This window comes from Alnus glutinosa, chromosome 8 (genome assembly GCF_958979055.1).
Source record: "Alnus glutinosa chromosome 8, dhAlnGlut1.1, whole genome shotgun sequence".
Lineage (NCBI taxonomy): Eukaryota > Viridiplantae > Streptophyta > Magnoliopsida > Fagales > Betulaceae > Alnus > Alnus glutinosa.
This window is the reverse complement of record NC_084893.1, coordinates 16,624,116-16,642,174: the sequence shown is the minus strand read 5'-3', so window position 1 is coordinate 16,642,174 and position 18,059 is coordinate 16,624,116. Positions and strand designations below refer to the sequence as shown.

Below are 18,059 nucleotides of genomic sequence, written 5' to 3'. Positions count from 1 at the left end.
TTTCAATTTAAATCTGTTGAAGCATTTTTTTCAAATGGCTAGACCTACGACGAACCACTCGCAAAATAAGGGAAGATTAATTGGGTAACGCAAGCAAGAAGCCTCTGATGCTTAAGTTAGAGAGTGCTTTTATGGCAAATCTAATAAAGAGAGAAGGGAAGAGAGAATGTGACTACCTGGGTTTGGGAATAGCGAGGCCTTTTATGGGTGAGGCGCTTTGGTCCCATATGGTAATATTAGTGTCGACATTATGTCATTTCCTAGTCGAGGTGTTGTTTCCTTGCGGAGAAAATTGTCACATGGCCAGCTGTAGTTGCCTAATTATTTTCCATACAAAGATTGCGTAAGTGGGCTCACGATGGTTACACATTGTAACGTGTAACACCCAAAAAAAATAATTAAAAGATTTATTTCAATTAAACTAAATGAGGGAAACAATTTAGAATTAATAAAATGAAACAAAACTTAGAAAAATTTAGTAAAAGTCCATTTTTCAATCTTCGATTCGAATTGGGAGGTTTCAAGTTCGAACCAGCATTTGAAATCTACAGAAAAATGTTTCCCGAGAGGCCCGTCCTCTGATCGTTCCAAGTTTGTTCGAACTAGAGTGTTCCAAGGAGCTCCGCTCCAATTTCATTCTAAGTCGGTTCTAACGGAGGGTGCATGGAACTCGGTGGAGAGGTCCATTCCAAATGCGTTCTAAGTTGGTTTGAATGCTGAGTTTTTCACTTTTTCTCATATGGGTGTTCGAACAAATGGATGATTCTAGACAGAAACGTTCCAAACTTGTCCTATTCTGGTTCGAACAAGAGGTTTTGTTTAAGTGCGTTTGAATGGGAATTTTTAGAGGTTCAAACTGCGTGTGTTTTCAAAGGATTTATGATGATTATATGTGAGAGGTGTTTGAACTAGGCTTTTTTTAGTTCGAATGGGAGAACACAAACTTGATTAGAAATAGCTTAAAATTGATTTTTCAACTAATTTCTCCTAATTTCTCTCAACTCTCACATCTCACTTCCTCTTTAGTTCTCATAGGGTTTGAGTGTGATGCCCCTTATGAAAAAGCAATGTTTTTATCAAAGATTAATCCTATAAAGCACCACCACAAACTTTTATACAAAAAAAAAAAAAATGAAATGCCTTAATTAATATTTTGTTTAAGTGCTCGCTTGCCACGCAACAAATGTGTCCGGACAGCCCACTTGCCTGTAGGGGTGTACAAACGGAACGGTTATAACCGCTTTAAAACCACTTTTAAAAGCAGTTATAGGGTTTGGGATATATATATATAAACCTAGGATGTTGGGAGAGGGGCGTTTAGGTTTAGGGTTTGGTCACTTTCACTTTCAACTTTCAATTTCATTTTTAGATTTTAGTCGCCTAGCCTCTGCTGCCGCCCAACCTCTCCTCTCCGGACCTCTTCGCCCATCTCGTCTCCGCCGCTGCTCGTCTCCACTGCTCGTCTCCACTGCTGCTACACTGTAAGCTTCTCCACCAGTTCTAAGTTTATCTCGTTTTCTCTCGCTTTTTCGGGTTGCTCCCCCTTGCCTAATCTTTTCTCTTTTTCTTTTTTTGCTTTCCCCCCTTCCTTTTCCTTTGATTTTTGAGCAGTGTCCTTTACTCAAAAGAAGTTTCTACCCACCAACAGAGGAAGATATTCTAGAAGGTTTAAGAGTTTGGTAATCTTGCTTTTGATCCACATATTTTCGTGGATCTTTTTTTTTTTTTTTTTGTTATGGTGTGTTTGGTTGTTGGGAAAATGTGGGGAAAGTAAAGTTTGACTATTGTGAGACACTGAGAGTTATGTTTTGTTTTCATCTGTTTGCTACTTTGCTTGCCACTGGAAGTGTTTATCTGATCGTTCGGCTGCTTAGGAAAATGTCGTTAAAAGTAGAGACATTTGTTCTTGCGTCTTCTGGTTTTTTTTTTTTTTGGTTATGCTGTGTTTGGTTTCAATTTGATGAATTTTGAGGCTTTGAATCTGTTGTTGTTATTGTTGTTTCAAATTTTCTTTGCTGTTGATGGCTAAAAGTTCAAAAAATGTTGTGAGTCTTGTGACTTTGCAAGTTTGCTATATAATTTATCGTTTTTTCTTATCACATAATTTATCATTTATTTAATAACAGATAGATGACGCTAATAGTGGTACAATTGGTACTACTTCGACTCCCGTGGGTAGCCCTGCCCCAGTTCTTATGGATGAGGATAGTCCCGAAACACCTTCCTCCATAAATACTCAAAAACCCACACAATCCAAAAAACCACATGTTAATTAGTCTATTGTATGGGACCACTTTAAAAAGGTGGAACCAGTTGATAAGGAGAATCCTAAAGCTAGTTGCAATTATTGCAATAGATTGATAGGGTGTCACCATCGAAGACAAGGCACTTCACCCATTATGACCCACCTTACCTCTAACTGTGCAAACTCTCCACTCAGGAAACCAAAACTTGCCAAAAACCAATCTTTGTTGCAGATGTCATTTAAGAAGGTAGTAGAAGGCACTAGTAGCCCCCAACTAGGATATGTGAAGTATGATCCGGACCGTGTCAGACGTTTGCTTGTTCAGAATCTCATCCTATGTGAGTTGCCTTTTAGTTATGTGGAGAGTGAGGGGTTTACATTATTTGTTAATGGATTGGAACCTAGGTTCAATATGCCTAGTCGTGTTACTATACAAAGAGATTGTTTGAAATTATATGGGGAAGAGAAGCTTCATTTGAAGGCTTTGATGAGCGGTCAAAGGATTTGCCTCACTACTAATACATGGACATCTATACAAAATTTAAATTACATGTGTGTTACCACTCATTTTATAGATTGTGATTGGGTATTGCATAAGAAAATCGTGAAGTTTTGCCTAGTTCCTAATCATAACGGTAAGACCACTGGAAAAGTATTGGATAGTACAATGCAAGATTGGGGGATCATAGTATCTTCACAACTACAGTTGATAATGCCTCTTCTAATGATGTAGGTATTGATTATGTGAGAAGGAGGATAAAAGAAAAGAATTCAACTGTTTTGGGGGGTGAGTTTCTTCACATGCGGTGTGCTGCTCATATTTTGAATCTTGTAGTAAATGATGGTTTGAAAGAGTTGAAGGACTCTACTTGTAATGTTAGAAATGCTGTGAGATTTGTAAGGGCTTCACCGACGAGGATGGCAAGGTTTAAGAGATGTATAGAACAACTAGATATTCAAAGTAAGAAAGTTGTGTGTCTAGATGTTCCTACTAGATGGAATTCAACATACTTAATGTTGAGCTTTGCTGAAAAGTGCCAAAGAGCATTTGAAGTATTGGGGGAGGAGGATAGTCAGTTAGTTATTCCTGGATATCTTGATTGGGAAAATGCTAGGGCATTTGTGAAGTATTTGAAAACTTTTTATGATGCCACATTGATAATTTCTAGTTCAAATTATGTCACTGGCAGTTTATTTTTCATGCAGCTTTGTATTATTCAAGATGCATTGAATGACGGGTGTCTCAATTCTGATCACATCGTGAGTGCCGTGGCTATCATTATGAGAAGTACTAGGGGAGTATGGAAAAGTTGAACTTGATGTTATATATTGCTTTTGTTGTTGACCCGCGCTACAAGATGAAGATTTTGGTGTGGTGGTTGAAAAGGTGCAATGGGCCAATATGGGCGGATAAAATAGAGAAAAGGGTGAGAGAGCTTTTGGATCATTTGATTGAGCAATATAGTAAGTTTCAGGGGATTGCGGTGTCTCAATTTAATGCGACTTCAAGAAGTGCAAATAATACTAACTTGAATGTTGTTGATGATGACACAGAAAGTGCAGTGGATAAAATTCATAATCTCATTTCCCAACACCTTGAGGAAGAGAATGATTTGGAATGTAAATCAGAGGTGGATAAGTATTTGTTGGATGGGTGTGAAGCAGCAACAAAAGACTTTGATGTTTTAGGTTGGTGGAAGATTAATGCACCTAAATATCCTATCATTGCAGCGATAGCCCGTGATGTATTGGCTATGTCAATTTTCACTGTTACCTCTGAGTCCGCCTTTAGCACTAAGGGATGTATATTGGATCCCTTTAAGAGTACATTGTCTTCACTTACCGTTGATGCGTTGGTTTGCACACAAAATTGGATAAGGAATACTCCAATTGACATTCGGGAGTTGGAGGAATTTGTGGAAAGCTTTGATGAAGAAGATAAATGTTTGTAAATTAGTTGTGACTTTTCATTTGTGCAATTATTATTTTTGAAACTTACTTTTCAATTAACTAAAGCTTCTTCTTTTGTAGATGATGCTCAATCAAGGACCGAAGCATTCTTGGACTTTATCTTGAAGGATGTTAGTATCGAAGGGTTATTGATTAATTTGATTGTAATTTTTTGGTTTTGGTTATTTGGAATTTTGGATGTAGGTTTGTATTGACCTCTAGAGCTATTTTTGTTTGTAACTTTGTATATTTTTGATTGCAGGGAGTTCACCCTTGTGATAGAAGGAGGAATATATTGTGGACGTAGGTGACCATCAGTGACTATATCTAGATTTGTAATTTTTGGATTTTGAATTTGGTTATTTTGGATTTGTAATGTCTTGGAGTATTTGGTTATTTGGATTTGTTTGGTTTTGGAATTGGAGTATGTGGATTTGTTTGGTTTTGGAATTTGGAGTATGTGCCTATGTGGTTATTTGGATTTGTAATTTTTTGGTTTTGAATTTGGTTATTTGGATTTATAAAATTAGATTTGAATTTGGTTATATGGTTATTTGTTTGTGCCTTTGTGTTTTGGATTTGTAATTTTGTATTTAGATTTGTTAATTTTGTACCAAAGGGGAAAAGGTCCAAAAAGTATTAAATTTTTTTTTTTTTGGAAAAAATTAAAATATGTACAAAACCGGCCCAAAACCGGTGTAAACCCAGCCCAAAACGGGTGTAAACCCAGCCCAAAACCGAAATTCAAAAGCGGTTTTAAAACCATCGGTTATTAAGCCAATAACTGCTAACCGGCGGTTATAAAAATAACCGCTTCCGCCTAGGCGGTTAGCGGTTTTAACCAATAACCGCCGGTTATAACCATTTGTACACCACTACTTGCCTGTCCGGGTAGGCTTCTATTGAAATGGTTGGGCGGCGATTTTCAGCTCATTTCTTGTTCTCTCTCTCTCTCTCTCATAGGTTTTTGAGATAAAACCCTAGATCTCAGTATATTAAAGCTTCCAAACTAAAATTTCACATCAGAAACGTAATCCTCGAAGCAAGATCTACATTTTCACTAATTGGTTTGAGGTAAATCCGAATCTTAGTTTCCTAGATTTGTGTTGATTTTTGAGGGGTTGAATTTAATCTCTCAATTCTCTTTAGGTATTGTGCATTTCGAAACATCATAGACAACTTCCAAGCATTAGGTTTTATTTTTGGTGAGAAATCAAGGTAAAATCCATAAACCTTAGATTTTTAATAACTGTTGTAAATCCATGAATTCTATTTAATAACTGTTGTAAATCCATGAATTCTATGGGTTTTCCATGAATTCTAGTTCTTGAGCAATCCAATAGCTAAGTGGGGATTTTGAGTTAGAAAAGTTGTGTTAGTACTAATGTGTCATGCAATGTGATAATGCAGTGGTACATTGCAAGGCTTTCGTTGGAAATCCATCTTTAAGCCTAAGTGAGTATTCTACTCACTGAGAAAAGATATCAAACTTTCAATGATTTTGTTCGCACAAAACGATATAGTGTTCTAAATTTGAGCCAATGTTATTTTAAAAGGATATATGCTTGTGAATGTTTTCAATGTTTTCAATTATGTTGAGAAATATTTTGAAGATGATTTATGGGTTTTGAGATATATTTATATGGTGATGTAGTGAGATATGTTTTTATGAGCTTTACAAGAAGTTAAGTTTTCATGGTATGTTTGAAAGAAATATGCGAAGAACATGATGTTATTTGAGTATAAGAGTATGAAAACATGAAGCATTGAGCATGGTTATGTATAAAGAGATTAAGGAGTCTAATTTGCCTCCATAGTAAAAGTAAAGGGAGCCGAATTTGTCTCCATAATGAAAGTATAGGAGCCGAAATTGCCTCCATAGTAAATAATATGAGCCAAAGTTGCCTCATATTATGTCGACATGCATGACATGAGTTTATGAAAAGTTTTAATGATGTTTTATGAGGTATCTCATGTTAGACGTATTAATATACTTATAAGTCTCAATGTAAAAAGAACATACGTATATTTCTATTTGACTAGATTGCATATGATGATTTAAGAAATGTCATGGTTGGATGTGCCTGTATACCTATATTCTCTGAAATAGTGGAATATTTTTATGCTTGTATGACCAAGTTATTATGTCATTGATTTTTATGTTTCATTGATGTCGTGTTTGGATGTGCTTGTATACTTGTATTCTCCAAAGTGGTGGAATATCTATATGCTCGTATAATCGGGATATGATGCCATTTATTTTCATGTTTGGATGTGCCTGTATACTTGTATTATTTGAAGTAGTGGAATATTTGTATGCTTGTATAACCAGGCTATGATGTTACTGATTTTTATGAATAGAGAAACATGTATGCTCGTGTTCCCTAAAGTTGTGAAATGTTTGTATACGAGTATAGCTGAGTCACTTGATATATATGTATAAGTGTATAATGTAGTAAGATTTCTCATGTCTATAAGTGTCTGTGTTTACTCTTATTATCTACGAAACGTTTTAAAAACAGAAGCATCATGTTGGTAGTAGTTGTTATTGTAAACATATAGTAGAAATAAAGGGATTGAGTCATTGTAAAAAACTCAGTGTATTTTATACTACTGTGTTGGGGAACTTATAATTTCACCTATGCGAACATGGTTACAATCACAATCGTGGAGATGTTGATGCTTTGGCTGCAGGTACTACAGACGTCGATGAGGATCCTGTAGCGTTGTACTTAGAATACTACGACTGAGGCTCTTCGCATTTAGTCATATGTGTGTCGAACTCGAATAGTCTGTATTTTTGTATAGACTCTTATATATGGCTTGTGTCGCATGTGACACTTATTTTGTATAGCCATTCTTTGATGTATATAATGCTTTAATTAAGCCTTAAACAGATAGACAGATGAATGGCTCTGATGTTGTAATTAACATTACTTAGTTAATTATAATAATTTCCACTGCATTGTTCGTTATCTTTGAAGTGTTAGGTACATATTATGGGATGTGTACATTGAGTTGGCTTAATGACTAATCGTCATGCTACTGTGATGATTCCATTTTGTAGATATATATAAAATAAAATAAATTGGGTCGTCACACGTATAGACTGGATTCAATTTTGGATAACTCTTGGTCTTTATTTGATGATAGTATCATTTGAGGTTTAATTACTTTTAGATTCTTAGATTTCATAGTCTTCCGTTTTTCTCTTTCCATTCACTCTGATTAGATGTTTAAGGTAGTTCCACTAGGTAATTACCAGTTAATTGTTCTAGGAGTACTGCAAGTAACTCTCCAAGTTATGTAAAACAATTACCTAATTTTTGAGTGTTACATTGAGTGTTTTGGTTAGGGATTTGATTGAGAGAGGCTTTGCAACGTTCCGAATTTTGAACTAGCAAAACCGTAAGTGGAAACCTCTGATTTCCATGCGACGCTACTACATCAGAAATACAATCTCACAATGGAATACTTTTTTCTTTTTAAAACTAGGAATAAACAACATAACACTAGAGAGTTAACTGAATTACCTCATAATTATATAGATGAGTTAAAACATGGTTTAATTATACATACCATGTACGCACAAAGCGTACCAAAATATATGTGCCATAGGTGGCACTCAAATCAAACATATAACATAGTCAAATAACATTAATAACCAAGTGATAATATAAGATAAGGACAAAATAAAAGCTTGCTCTCATAGACAAGCATCAAGCTTCCAATAGATGGTTCAGGAACCATTGAAATTGGCGAAAGGATCTTCACCTTCACCCTCATTCCCTGCCTCATAGTTTATGTAAAGGTGACACCATCATATTTACATAGACAAACAAGTGAGTCCCCAAGTTCCCATAAATCAACAATTAAAAGAATCCAAAAGAAATAGAAAGAGGAAAGGTTTTGAGAGAAAGAGAGAGAGAGAGAGAGGGAGAGAGAGAATGCATGTAATGAATGTATGGTGTAGTGACTGTTTCGTTTGTGTTTTATGATAATCTTTTTTTAGACATCTCGTTAATAGGTTAAATACCAACCCGTTTACGTTCGTTCACCTCCCACTTTGGACATTTAATTGTTTAATGTTGGTGACTATACCCGCCCTGGCTTAAGTTATATATTAAGCCTTTGGATCGGTAGCCCCGTTAACCAGATCACTGACTCGCCATCCTACTGCCTCTGTGATAACCAGCTTTTTTCTTATTTGGTTGATTCTTGTATTGCATATGAATTTCAAGAGAATATGAGAAAATCATAAAGACAAAAACATCAAACGTAAAAGTAATAAAACATGGTAACACTACTTAGTAAGTATATCCATACTTACACTTTTCTCAAAAAAAGTCTCCGACTTCCTTTTTGCAAACAGTCTATATTCACACAGAACTTCAATAAATTAGCATAAACAACAAACAATAAAATCAAACATCAAATAAAATATTGTTTAGAAAACATCATCTCCTTATATGCATTTACCATAATTTTTATTTAGAAAAATATAAAAAAGCTCCCTGAACTAACAGTCAATTTTGGAATAGCTCATTGAATTTTCAAGTATACTAATGTGACCCATTAAACTACCAAAGTGTGCCAAAAATGCCACTTTTGTTGAAATATTCCTATAATACCCCTATTCTCTTAAAAACTAAAAAAAAAAAAAACCAACTAAACTAAACTAAACTATATATATATATATATATTAAAAAATGATAAATGTAAAATCACTCTATGTGGTTGGCTTAAATTACAAATCGCTCACTACGGTATAAAAAATAATTGAAAAGTCTTCAAGGTAGGCAAAAAATAACAATTTAGTCATTGTAGTCAAATTCCGTCAAAATACTTGACGAATTCTGTTAGTGTCAACGTCAAAACCAATAAAATGATAATATGTGTCACTCTTACTAAAAAAAATCAATATATTAAAAATATACATTTATAAAACCAAATCACTCCCTGTAGTCAAATTTCCGTCAAAACATTTGACAGATTCTGTTAATGTGCCACGTTAGCATCAATAAAATGTCGACACATGTCACTGTTAATGAAATATATATAATATATAAAACAAAAAAGTTAAAAAAATTAAAACATTAAATTTTTTTTATTTGGGGTGGTTGCCGAGCCACCCCTTTTCTTCTTCTTTTCTTTTTTTTTTTTAATTAAATTTTTTTAATTTTTTAAGTTTTTAATTTCTTTAACTTTTTAGTTTTATATTAAATATTTTTTTTAAATATTTTTTATTAATTTTTTATTTTAGTTTTTAAGAGAAAAAGAGTATTATAGTAATATTTTGATAAAAGAGAAATTTTTAGCACACTTTGGTAGTTTGATGGGTCACATTAGTGCACATGAAAAATTCGGAGACTATTCTAAAATCGGTCGTTAGTTCAGGGGGCTTTTTTATATTTTTCCCTTTTATTTACTTATTACTAACTCATATATATTTGCCTCTACTCCATTTGTCCATAGTCCAAGACGAAGAAGACGAAATCCACATATGATCAAGAAAAGAGTCCAAGGGAACACAACGCATGTGTTAAGCATATACCTAGCGTTCCTCTCAGCTCCCCGAAAACAACGTTTTCTGTATTTCCATAATATGAGTGTGTGACTCAAACTCAAGTTCTCCTTTTAATAAAAAGGTAAGCTTTGAAGCCGTAGCTTCCCGGGGAAATAACAAACAAGCCAAAAGAGCAGAGGAACGAAGTGAACCATACAGGTTCTGAATTGGAGGTGCTGAAGAGCTGGGCTACTGATTATTTCAGGGACTCCAACAAGAAAGTCCGGAGAAGAGAGAGAGAGAAGGCACGAAAGCTCCCACATGATAGTGAAATTCCTAAAGAAATAAGTAATAATGAAAGGGACATCTCCCAGAGCGAAGTGGGAACTGCCTTTTTAGCTCATCCATTGGGAAAATCCATCACCATAATATCATTTGTCCATAAGTTCATGATTGTCAACTATCTCATCATTATGTTATTAATTCATTATATCTATTACCTTTAGTCATTCTGAGACAATCCTTAGGATAACCTTAAAACTTGAGTTCATAATTTAGTGACGGGGCTATGACAAATACTACCAAATATGAACTTTGAGGATTAAGATATACCTTAAGGATATTAAAAGTAAATATGATCGATTCATGCTATTTAATGAGAACAAAGTCGCTTAATGAAATTCTTACGAACAATCAAAGGATGAAAAGTAAAGACAATAATGTAAATTTAGTTTATCGTGCTAAAAGGCCTCTCGATAGATGTAACGCCCCGCCCTAAATTCAAGGGCGAAGTGAAAAATTTAAATCAATTAACCACAAAACGCTATTTCTAAATCCTTAAACAATCATCGTAGCGGAAAACCTGAATAATTTTTGTCTTTGAATTGACCATATAAACATTTCCAATAAACTAACTAGAGCTTCTAATATCATTACATCTCAAATTACAATTATAATGTACAATTCACTACAATATAAAGAGAGATTAACTTGGGTCAAGTTAGTGTCTCACCAAACAGCATCACGATTAAGTCCCTTCAATGACTTCTAAGCTCGCACACGATCTACTACACAAGACGCCTAAACCTGCAACATAAAGAACATCTACACAGTTGTGGTGTTAGCCACGTCTGCATAGGTGGAACAGTGAGTCCACAATCTAATCTGTATAAAACCACTAAGTTTTCGTAATGAGCTGACATTTCTTTCTTTTTACCATACGTTTACAATAACAACTACCATTAGTATCATACTTCTTTTTAAAACATTTCGTAGCTAATAAGGTAAATAAGACGTTTTATAAACAAGTAAAATCTTACTACGTAGTTGTGAATATATATATATATATATATATATATATATATACTTAGCTATACTCGTATATAAGCTTTCCAAACCTTCGGAAAATACAAGCATACGGGTATATCTAAGTACCTTAAACAAACGACATCATATCTCTGTACTCATTTACAGACATTTCAAACCTTTGTAAAATACAAGTATTTAAGTACCCTTAGCATGACGCCACATAAACTATCATATGCAACCCAACCATAATAATATACATATGTTATGTTCCATTCAAATTCATAGGCATATTAATACATCTAGTATGAAATTCCACATAAATAATTATATGCAATCTAGTTGTAACTGTATACATATGTTCTATTCCATTCAAATTCATACACATATTGATACATCTAGTTATGAAAACATCATAAAACATGTCACATATCATCATCGTGATATGACTGTCTTTCATTCATTTTCGTCACATCTTGGTGCCGAGGGGTACACAACCCAATGGTCTTTCGTTCCATAATGCCTAGGAGTACATAGCCCAAGGGTCTTCTTGCATGGTGTCGAGGGGTATGCAGCCCAACAATCTTTCATTTCATAGTTCCAAAGGATACACAGCTCAATGGTCTTGTTGCACGGTGCCTAGGGGTACGTAGCCCAAGGGTCTTTAGTTCAGCTTTTTTTTCCATGTACATGGATATCCGATTTTAATCGAATGATTTGATGTATCCTTCGGTTGAAACACATCGAATATCCAACTTTTCTTAAATAATCATCACAACATTCAATCAATGAAATAAATCAATTAATTGAATTGGATTTGAACAACACTTTGATTAAACATCGGAATTGTATAAATAAAATAACACGAATGTGAGTGTTAATCAATGGCAAGGCTTCATCTTCAACCTTAGTTGAAGATTTTAGCCTCTCATGACTAAAAACAACATCCTAATTTGAATTAAAAACATAAACATGAATAACTTACAAATGGAAATGTGCAAAGAGCTCAAGAACGGCTCTAGGTTGAAAATAAGCTCTCAACAGCACCTCCCAACGTGTTTTGACAAGAGAAAAGACTAATATAAATACTAAAAATCCTAGGATTTCGATGCTGCCAGGTCAGCCCTAGTGTGCTCGATCGCACACTAGGTGCGCTCGAGCGTACTCGGGACTTCTTCGTCATAGGCTGGTGTGCGCTCAAGCGTGCTTGCATGGGCTCGAATGCACAGTCTAGAATTTCCCAATTTGCAATTTCACACAAAAAAAGAAAAAAAAAACCGCTATTTTCTCTCAATGACCTAAAAAACACTAAAACACTAAAACTAACCAAAAACATCAGAAAATAACAAAGCCAAAAGTTTAGCAAATGCAAATTAAGGGGTCCAAATATACAATATTTGGCACTCATCACTTGTACTTTCATGTCATATAATCATTGTGTTCATGCTTTTACATACCCATGTATCATTTAACATCATGTACTCTTCACATCATTTGTAAACTGTAACATGAAATCTTAAACTCATCATAAAACTCATAAAACATATCTCATTTCTCAATCTCATAAACATACTTTGACACCTATAAACCATCATCAAATCATACTTTAATTCTCATTTTCATATACATACTTGAAAGCTCATAAACCCTCAGCAAGTCATATCTCAATATAATTCAAAGTATTGAATGCATTCATAAAACATATATCATCATAAAATATTATCGGCTCGAATTGAAATAATTATAACTTTTATAACATCATTAAAACGACAAAGCTTAGTATATTATCTTAGTGAGTTAAATACTCACCTTAGTAGACCGCATATGACTCACGACTCAAGTACACATCCTTGATCTTTTTGCCTTGTACTCTACATTACACAATACAATAACACATTAGGACTAACCCAAAACATCTATAACTCTAAACACCACATAGGTTATTAATTTGTCTCAAGAGCCACAATCCATGTAAACCCATGGAATTTCTAGGGTTCTTATTTAACAACTCAATAACTATAAACACTAGCCCATAAGAAAATCCTAGAGTTAACACCAAATTCCTAATTTACAATACTTCAACAAATTCTAGAGTTGGGGTCTTATCTTGATTTTCAACTAAAAGTAAACCCGTTACTTGGAAGTTGTTTAGAACTCCACTATACACCAAATACTTAAATAAATTTGAGAGATTAAGGTTATACCCCAAAAGTCAACCCAAATACAAGGAAAGTTAGGGTTTGTGGATTTATCTCAAACCAATCAGTGAAAGCAATGATTTGGCACCAAGGTTTGCGTTTCTGGAGTCAGAGTTGGCTTTGGAAGCTTCAAAATACAAGGATCTAGGGTTTGGGTACAAACCTTAGGAGAGAGAAGAGAGATTTTCGGATGAGATGAGAGAAAAATGAGGGAAATGGGTCCAAAACGAGTCCAATGCATTTTATACCAAGGCCACCAAGGCCTGTCCGGACACGTTATTGAGCTATCCGGACACGCACCCAAAGTGGGACATTCTGACCAAGCCTTCCGGACATAGATATGCCCCGTCTAGACACAACTTGTAGAGATTAACTTTTGAGCTACCTGTCCGAACACAATAATGCCCCGTCCGGACACACCAGTCTGAAACTCACAAGTAACCAATTTCTAAGTGTTCTTTCTCATTCTTTACTTAGTTACAAACCTAATTAGTCCAAATTGTATTTTAAACTCTTAATTAATATCTTGGATATTACAATAGAAGTCTTAAGGACTACTAGAACTGATTTATACAGTTTTCCTTTACTTCTTTTTAATACATAAGCTTATTATGTCTTTAGAACAATAATAGCAATTTAAAGAGAAGATAAGGAATCATAAAGGAAACTTGTAATCTTTTGAAAGTATAACTTTAAATCCATTATTTTTTTGAGTTGAAGTTAACTTAGAGATTCCTTAGATATCATAAAAGAAACATCATAAATCATTAAAATACATACCCAGAAGTGATTTTGGAAAGAAACCACAAAATTCTCCAAGGTGGCCGAATAGGTGCAATTCTAGGGCAAAGATGAGGTTTTGATATTTTCCTTGAAAACTAGGCTATGTTTGCAAAAGAAGACAACTCCTAACTTCACTTCTAAAGTATTAAAAAGCTACTGAAAGTTTGGAACATAAAAACACACCAAAAACAAGAGGTGGCCATGTAGTGTAGTGAAGGAGAGAACAAAACTAAGAACTAAAGCTTTTAAAGTGTTTTAGTTATTTTTGGTATGAGTGAATCAAGGAACTGAACACATCTATTTATAGGAAAGGCCAGCTGCATGGATTAACAAAAATACCCTAGTGTGGTTGGTCAAGCATGTGACAACCAGTGTTTTTTATTTTTTATTTTTTATTTTTAATTTTGTTTATACAAACATAAAACAAGTTGTCACAGTAGCACGACTATTTGTCGCTCAGCCAACATATGGCATATGCCCCATAGCATGTACCTAATAATCAGAGTTATATCTAATAGTGGAAAACATAATGACACCATCATGATTTCAACGGAATAGCACAACTAAAACATAACCTGTTGATTTTACAAAAGAGCCATATACATATCTATTTGTTTAAGGCTTAACATCATTACATCATATAACAAAAGAATGACTTATACAAAAGAATACGTGACACTCACGTCACAAGCCATATACAAAATATACCCAAAAGAGAGGACACCATAGTCCATCCCATTACAACTGTCACTATGGGCCTCAGTCGTAATATCCTAGATAAAACGCTATTGGATCGTTATCTAACTCTGGAGTACCTGCAGCCAAAAGAGCGGCATCTATACGGTTGTGGGGGTAGCCACATCCGTATAGGTGAAATGATGAGTTCATCGTCTCAGTAAATAATACCGAGACCTTAGTGGTATTAAACTGACTGAGTTTTCGCAAAGAACCAACTTTTCATTTTTAGTCATGTGTACACTATAACAGCCACCAATTTTATGAACTTTTGTTTAAAATACCCCCATAGCTGATATAGCAAACACCAACTAATAGAAAACATTAAACATACTAGACAACTAAGATTATACGTGGAAGTTCCGTTATAGAAAACAATGACATTTAAATCATGCAACCATTCGATAGAAATATACATAAATTCATTTCCATTGAGACTCTTATGCATACTAATGCGTCTAGCAAATACTACAATAGTATAAGAATATCACACTCATAAAAATAATGTTGTTCATGCTCATGTAAGGTTTCATTTGTTTTACATCGACCGGATAGCGAACTACCCGCCGATTAAAGTTTTATATTGATCGAATAGCTAGCTACTCGCCGATTAAAGTTTTACATCGACCGAATAGTACCCGGTACTATCCGCCGATTAGAGTTTTACATCGACCAAGTAGCACCTGGTACTACTTGCCGATTAAAGTTTTACATCGACCGAATAGTGAACTACTCACCGATTAAAGTTTTACATCGACCAAATAGCACCCGGTACTATCCGAAGATTAGAGTTTTACATCGACCAAGTAGCACCCGGTACTACTTGCCGATTAAAGTTTTACATTGACCGAATAGCGAACTACTCGCCGATTAAAGTTTTACATCGACCGAATAGCACCCGGTACTATCCGCCGATTAGAGTTTTACATCGACCAAGTAGCACCCGGTACTACTTGCCAATTAAAGGCTTGTCGTTTCCCATGGGTTGTAAACCTCACTTCGATGCACGTTTAGCGTTCATATGCTTATGCCACATGCCTTAAAACAATATACATATATTTTCTAATTTCATGAACATGCATTAAACTCATGCTTTCAATATAAATCTATAAATAGTTTAACACATCAATTCATAAATCAACATTTGCATAATTTAAATCTCCATCTTTATACTCATTCTAAAATCACATTAATATTCCATTGCAATCACAATTTTCAAAACTCCCAACCATAACATACAGTCGCATCATTTATTCAAACTCCACATATCATATTCATACTTCAAAACATCATCATAATTTCAATATACTCAAAAGTACTCAAATCATCCAAAATAGATCATAATCAACATACAGGTGGTTCAAGTTTGTAAAACAATATATATTTTGCAATTCGTCATTTGTGAAAATAATACTTCTCAGTGAGTAGGATACTCACCTTGGATTGCTCGTACTCCTAATTCCAGCAATCCTAGGTTTGACCCACAAAGTGCCGCTATATTCACAACACAATGCACCATTTAGCTATTTAACCAACAACTATAATAATTAGCACTTTGAATCGCTCAAAGGCTATAATACGAAGTTACCCATTATTTGACTAAACCCATACATAGAAATATTCCTAAATTTACAATTAAAATCTCCAATTTATACTAATTACTATTTTTAGGACCTAATCCCATAAATGCCTATTTTTCATGAAAACCCATAGATGATTTGAAATTATTTAACACTTCCAATGCAATTAATCCATTAATTCACAATCTATGTTTTAAACACTTCAAAACCCCCAAATTAATTTTACCCATCAACTTAGGATTTTTCAAACTTAACCCATAATTATAAAACACTACCTTAATCACAATATCATTAACCCATAGCATTTACTAAGGGTAAATCCCCTAAAATACAACTAAAATCAAATAACTAAAAGTTAGGGTTTGAGAAAAACTCACTACAAGATCACCAAACCAAAACCCAAGGTTTGGGTAACTTCAAGCAAGTTCCAACAATCCCAAATACCTAAAGAACATAGAGGATTAAACTCATTTATAGGATTTTACCCAAATATCATAAAACCATGAGTTTAGTGTTTTACCACAAAGCGAATGGTAGAAACCTAGATCCGAGTGCAAGGATCACATTTCCGAAAACGAATTGAAGATCGGGCCGTTGGATTTTCATAGATTGCGATTTCTTTCAATGAAAAAAATGAGAACTCTTCCCGTTCTTTTTTTTTTTCTTCTCTCGGCACTAAGAGAAAAAGAGGCAGCACGCCTCTTTTTGTTTTTTTAATAAGTGAGTTGGCCCTTCAGTTTATTATTATATATATATTATTATAATAAAAGAGGCCATGCCTCAGGTTTGGAAAGGACTAATGGCCTTTCCTTTTGTTTTTCTTTATATAATACCTCTTTTTTTTATTCATTAATTTCTTTTTCTATTATTTTTATTCCTTATTTTCTTTTGTAATTTCTTTTATTTGGACCTAAAAATATTCTCTTACATCTTAAAGACACTAAATTAACTTTAATTAATTATTTACCTAAATTTCATATTTTTAATTACTACGAAATTTCTTGGGCATTACAAGGGAGATAGAAGAGAAAAATGCAATCAATCAACCATTCCACCAAGTCTTCTCCAACTCAACAAGTTCATTTTTCTCCATTCCCATTAATGGCATTGATGGCTATTAGTTTGAGAAGATCGTGAACACTGAAAAAATCAAAGGGATTTGGTCAAGTGGTGAAAATTTAGCAGTTTTAAATTTCGTCGATAGTTGAAAACTCAAGTATATCGCTTTTTAGGCTAAAATTGAGATTTTGTCCAAATTAAGTTTTGATTTCACCAAATTGACCTGAAGTAGTTTATTTATTAGGGGTAATTATCTTTTCTCCCATGAACTACCAACTTTTGCGCAAATCCCCTATGAACTACCAACTCGACCAAAATAGAGCATTCAACTACCGAAGTTACATGTTTTCCCTCATTCTGTCAATCAGAGGGGTTAAATCCAATGGTCAACGGGTCATGTGTGGGTCACGTGCCATCTAAACATTTTTCATGCCCATTTTGCCCTTAGCTGTTGAGGTTAAATGATTATGAATAAAATAAAGAAAAAAGAAAAAAAAACAATTAAAAAAAAGGAAACAAAGACAAGCTGCATGTCTCTTTTTGAAGCTTGTCTCTCATTTCAACTTCAAACAGCAAGAGCCTGAGAGAGAAGGAGGAGGCGACTTTTTGAAGACCAACAATTTTGTGTTCATTGAAGAGCGAAGCAACCTCTGGGGAGCCCATGTGCCGTTGTGGAGTACCTGCACCTTGAAGACTTC

General features: G+C 34.3%; 1 long non-coding RNA gene across 2 annotated transcripts; it reads right to left on the bottom strand.

Annotated features, from left to right (window-relative positions):
- Positions 1-10,571: 10,571 nt before the first annotated feature.
- Positions 10,572-16,984, bottom strand: LOC133874597 (uncharacterized). Of its 2 annotated transcripts, XR_009901329.1 has the most exons (5): positions 16,823-16,984; positions 16,680-16,746; positions 16,160-16,216; positions 12,816-12,877; positions 10,572-10,831 (listed from the first exon to the last, which is right to left on the bottom strand). It is a non-coding gene; the product is annotated as an uncharacterized LOC133874597 (long non-coding RNA). The 2 variants fall into 2 exon arrangements; XR_009901330.1 differs by lacking the exons at positions 10,572-10,831; positions 12,816-12,877 and adding an exon at positions 14,566-14,823 and having other exon boundaries at positions 16,823-16,981.
- Between the last annotated feature and the right edge of the window lie 1,075 nt (positions 16,985-18,059).